We start from the raw sequence: 6,355 nt of genomic DNA on the forward strand, positions 1-6,355 counted from the left end.
CCTGCTGTTACTTTTATAATGCAGGAGTAATTCTAAAAGATCTAAGTATGTTTTGTGAACTACCTCTCTAAGGTGATGCCTAATAATATCTGGGAAAACAGAGCAGCATTTTTCACATACTCATACAGGAAAACAGTATGCTGTCTTTTCAGTACATTTATTTATATGAACCCATTCACCATCACAGGGTGGAATGTTCAGCAAAGCACGCCACCACATATTTCATTAAGACTCAATTGACCAAGTCCAAAAAGAGATGAGAGCTAAGCCACTGAGCTATCCCTATCACACTCAAGTAAAAACAAACAAACATAAAAAATAAACAAAAACCACACCAAAAAACCAAACAAACCCAAAAAAATCTACAACAAATAAATTTTTTTAAAAACACTCATACTTGTTTTAGCATTGTTGTAAACATATATTTATTCTTCCAGATACTCACAGACAGCTGAGGCGAAACCTGAAAAGGCCTCGTCTTGTGACAAACCAAAATTTAAATTTTTCTAGACAGCTATGCCTATTTGTTGTCACATTAAAGGCACCAACTATCCCATGTCTGCATGAAATTAACCAGAAAGAAATATTAGCTAGTGTCACTGAAAGTTGCAAGAAAGTGAGAGAAACAGAAATTTTTCATGTGCCTATGAATGGTCTTTAAATAGCAGTAACCTAGAGCAGGTTGACCTACTATACATTTCCTGTATTGCTTTCCCTTCTGGAAAGGAACAAAGTAGACTGACTGGGAGGGCTGAAAGGTCCTGTAATCCTTATTCCTGTATTCCTCAGATTCTTCACTGGTTGGACAGAAGAGAGCAATGCACAACAAGGAAAGAGAAGATGGGCAGGAGTAAGTAAAAAACTTCTAAATAAGTAATTACAAAATGGAGCAGAGAGCCAAAGCAGACATTAGCAGTACCTTTCTTCACTGAACCAAGCAGCTAGTGCATTTCTCACTATGGCTGGCAAACATTGCTCACTCTCTGACAAGCTACACCTATAGTAAGGATGCAGTGGATCAGACAATCAGCTAACACTCCACTTCTTATTATCTAACTGTCATTCAGTATTATCTTTCTAGCTGTGCACCAGAAGATAATCTGGCAAGAGCCCAAGGCTGAAGAATCAAAAATGGCTCACTCCATGCAGACCATGTCCAAGCACATTCCTGCCTCCTGAACAAACTTCTGAGGGAGATTTCCGACCCATGGCTGAGCCAACCCACATGCTGCACAGCACCAGGCTCTCCTCCCTCAGTACACACACTTTGCCATCTAATGCCTTTCAGTCCCAGGCTCCAAAATGTGACTCTCAACACCATTCGTATTCAAATGGTCTCCCAAACATGCTGGTTATGCAAGGTGCTGCCAGTTGAATTCACATCTATATGGTTAATTTGGAACGCCAAGAGCAGACCTCAGAGGAACGTGTACAGACAGGTCTTGAAAGCCTCCAGAGGAGACTCCACAACCTCTCTGAGCAGCACTGCCCTGTCACCCTCATAATAAACAAGTTTTTCCTCATGCTGAGGAGGAACTTCTGTGTCCAGACACATGTTCATGACAACATTCCAACTGCAATGACATCATAGCCCTGCAACCTAACACAAACTCAAAACCAATGTAATATTAAATGAAAAAAGATGAGGGGCAGAGAAACAATAAAAAAAAAAAATTAAAATTCTACATCTACACAGTAGAAAATCTGACAACACTATGGCAAAACAGAACACAGTACAGACCTTACTGACTGGGGCACATTACATGGAACTGCAACACATGATGTTTGTATGGGTCATGTTACTAATACAATGGAGTAACTGCTAAAGCACAGGAGCTCCTAAGAATCTACTTACTATCCTGTAACATCTACACTGCACTGCTGAAGAAATGAACCTTCAAGAATGCATCATCAGGCAAAAGATAGTGAGGTACCAAACGATCACCTAGATTAAACCACTAAAAAAAATGAATTTTAGTTGTTTGCAAGCTGCAAAACAAGCCTCATTTTCTTCATCAAGTCATAAAAGAACATAAAAGCAGTAAAGAAAATTTCCACAATGCCTAAGGCTATAGAACCCTATAAGTATTATTCTGCAATAAAAAAAAAAAATAGTAATAATGGAAAACCTTGGAAAATTTAAAGATTTAATTACTTTTTATTAACTCAACAACTGGAATTATCTCTGTTTGTTTATTTGCTGATTACTCATTTCAAATTGCCTCTCAGTACTAATGAGAATAAAATGTCATGCTTTATAAAAGCAATGGGGCTAGCTGAAATGACTAGAGATTTTTATTTTCTTTATGTTAAGATGTCTTCTCATTCAATAACTAAATTGCTAATTTAGGAAGCTGTAGTTACATTTTGGTATCTTCTGTGTTATTAATGTCATCAAAATAATCAAAGCCAAACAAACATGCAAAAAGAGTAGTAAATAGTGTTTGGGTGATAACTTTTTATTTACTGGTACTGGGTATTTATTAACATCAGATTGCTAGAAAGGGGTATGTTCTGACTTTTTTTCCCCATCTCTAATTCTTTAACTGTATGGCACAGTGTAACTACTTAGGCTTGATCCCTTTTTTCCTCCTCCATCTATTTGTTTTTCTTCAAGTTTGTGCTTCCAGCCTGAACTAAATTTAAAAACTATTTTCAACTGATTTGGAGCTATTTAAACTTATTACTCCTTTAAGGATATTTTTACTTGAAGCACCTCAGGAGTGAAATTGCTAAGTTAAAATCAAAGTAATGACCCCAAGCAGAGATTTCTGACTTACAGAGTAAATTCATATAAATAAAATTGAACTGAAAGGCATTTCCTGAAAAAACTGCTGAACGACAGTGTCTCAATTAAACCTTGTACTGGCACTAAGCATGCCTTGTGGCTCTAACAGCCCATCACTGGCATTAATACTACCACAAAGTGAATGAATACCAAACAAACCAAATGAGAGCCTTGTCGTCAAAGCATGAAAGCTTCCCTTTTCCTAGTATTTCCAAACCACTTGAGTGACTGCCTCAGAAAATATAAGGATAATTAAACTTACATGAAACAACTGCTCAGTTTAAATCCTAGAGGCAGATTGTGTAACCTTTTGATCTGAGGGCAAACTACAGCCACTCAAGCACTTGCCCGTGGTCACTGTCTGATAACCGTCACAAAAATACTTTTCTCGCGGTACAGGACTGTTTATCCCATGCACTAAAATGATTCACACTTTACTCCTGTAACATCCAGTAAAAAAATCTTACTCTCATCTGCAAAGGTAAAACAATTTTGTTATGGTTGAACACTCTATCCTCTACCTGTAAGAAAACCAAATACTCCGACCAAGAGAAAACATTTTAAATCTCTTTGTAATTTAATTCACTTCTAAATTATTGAAACTCAGAGAAACAATAATTGCCAAAGCAAATACAGAGTCTTCATTTGCATGCCCGGAATTACTGTTGGTAGTTTTTTCCACTGACTTCAATGAGATCATGAGTTGGACCTAAAAAACTGCGGAATAACACATTTCATCATTTATTATACACACTTGCTGCCAATTTTCTCCTTTAAAAGGAAAATACAAGAAAACCTAAAACCTTGTTAGGCCTTGGAAGTTGTTCACTTTGCCAATTCTGTTCTAAATTGTGGTTACCAACTTCAAATACATTCATATGTTTTATAAAAGCCAAATTCCTTCTGCTGCCTTGGATACTCCACATCACACTTATTTGAAGGGACAAAAAGTATTACAATGTAAAATAACAGAACAAGAAATTGCTGAATCTAGAAGGAGTTCCATCAGTATCTTGAGAAAAGTCAGTCTCCATCTGCATGATGAGATTTAAAAAACTTACAAAAGTCAAATTTAAAAAAAACAAACACAACAAACAAACAAAACAAAAGTAAAACAAAACCAAACAAACCCAAACCTAACAAACCCAGAAAAATCTCTTTTGCATGTTCTTCCTGGGAATAAAATAATTTACATTTTTTCTTTTGCAGTGCTATGATCTCTTCTTTCAGTTTAGAACCAAGTCAAAAGCTCCTTCTCAGGCGTTTCCCTCCTTACAGAAAAAAAGAAGACCATTCATCTGTCTGAAGATCTTCTTTCCTGAGAAACTGTTAGGCAAGACTGCAGTGTGCATCTTCCAAACATTGATAAAACTTGCATATAGTCCCATTTTATTCCAAAAGTCACTTATTTTGTTAGCTCATTTACACGTATCTTTCTGAAACTTCAAAATGACTTGGCAATCACAGGTCGTATTTCAAATGGTCACTTCATTTTCCTCGAGTAGTACATTTGCAAAATAACTGCACTCAGCATTAACACCATCATCCTCTTTCCATTTATCCACCAGGCTAGTATTTTCATCCTCAGGGCTCAAAGTTTTTCACACATTGCTCCTGGCTGAACAGTCCTTACCTTTCTCCCCCTCCCAGTATATATTCAGATGAATGTCAGGTGCTGAATGAGAATACATTCCATAATGATCCCTATTTTAATTAAAATTCATACGTGCAGTTTTAGATTTAACTCCCTGCTTTTTCATTCACAGTCATTTATCTGGAGTCAATCAAGAGTATGATTAGAAATAGTAACTCACAAGCAATGAATGATAAAATATTACAACTTTCCCAAACTACGTACAGCTACCACTCCTCTCACACTTCAAAGAAGATAGTAAAAACATATGTCAGTTGACACAATTTTTGGACCTTAAACATTTGACTTACAACACCCAACATGGAAATTCTTGTTTTCCGTAAGGTGGAGTGACTACAAGTATGCCTCCCCTTGGGTAAATACCTCATATTAACATACTGTTGAATTAGTCACTAACAGAAACAAAAAAAGTGGGGACACTCCCAGATACTTTTTTTAAAAGTGAAACTATCCACAAGATAGAAAATGGCTTGTTTTTAAGCAAAAATCTACTGCTTATGATCTAAAATATAAAATTCTATATTAATGACATTAAAGATATGTTAGTTAATCTTAAATAACCCTTGTTGAGAAATGACTGATCATTGTGAGAAAATACAGTTAGCTTTTTCCTTCGTTTCTCTTTCTCCAAAACCAAAGGCCAAATAATGGTCTTTCTTTGTTGTTGTTGCTTTACTTAATTAAATGAAGAGCCAAATTTCTGTGTCTAGTGTGCAGATTTCAAAATATTCGGCAATACTCCACCTTGTTTGTATTAACAGCCTTCAAAGAATCACCTGCCTTTAAAAAAATCTACCATGCTCAGATTAGCTTTAACAGGTCTCTGGGTTCACCCAGCTTATTTACCATCTATTTCCCACTTTTTTACTGATACCAGAGCACATACACAAGATTCAAAAATCACCATTTGGCAGCAGCTCTTAAGAACTGCATAAAGCTCTGCCAGTTTTTACAGTTGAGATTCCTGGCACAGCTAAGTTCAAGTGACTTACATTCGTTTACTCAAGTCATTTGGAGGTGCTCACAGTCCAACAACCTTATTAATTTGCTAGCAATTCTAGTATATTGACCTACAAATACTTTTAAATATTGTCTTTGCTGAGGTTTCCCCTGGTAAACTTAAGTGACCTTTTCAGTTTCCAAAGCTGGGCAATGGCACAAGCTGCTGTATAGTCCTGCTCCCCAACTGCTACTTTATGTCAGCAACAGCAGTACCTATTTATCGCACACTAACTTGTCCCAAGCAATCAAAATAAGGAAATCTCAGATTGAGTAAACTTGGAAATGTATCTCAAATACACCTCACATCTCAATGTCAAAACTTTAAATGAACACTGGATACAAAGAAAGATTCACAACTACTTACCAACCAATACAAAAAAAAAAGACAATTCTTACTGGGTAACTGCAACATTTTGTTTGTATTTCCCCTATGAAGTGAAAAAATTGCCACACAACTGCTCTGGAAAATTACATACCATCTTTCAAGAACAGTCCTTAATGCAGAAACTTCACTGAAAACATCTAATTCGATGAAGGAGGATAAACCTTAAATGAGGCATCTTTCAAATCAGGGGTTTTTTTAGTAGGTTGCTTCGCTTGTTTTTTCTTTAACTTTGACTCTCCTGAAAACAATAAACATTATTTTCTTGAGAATGGAATAATGACAGAGTGTACGTTCTTGTTTAGTGTATAATATAAAATGGCTTAAAAACATTTCTGAGGTCAACTATGAGAAACCTGTTAAGTTTAATTTAATTTAAATCTCAATATAAGTAAAGGTAACTTCTGTACTTTAATAACCCAATTCCTGTTGTAAGATTCCACTATTAATTTTGTCACATATTCTATGATAAGTGAAACATTTACCTCTCATACATATTTTTTTAGGAATTAACATTCTGTCTGTAACT

Source organism: Chaetura pelagica, unplaced genomic scaffold (genome assembly GCF_000747805.2).
Source record: "Chaetura pelagica isolate M959 unplaced genomic scaffold, ChaPel_1.0 scaffold40, whole genome shotgun sequence".
NCBI lineage: Eukaryota > Metazoa > Chordata > Aves > Apodiformes > Apodidae > Chaetura > Chaetura pelagica.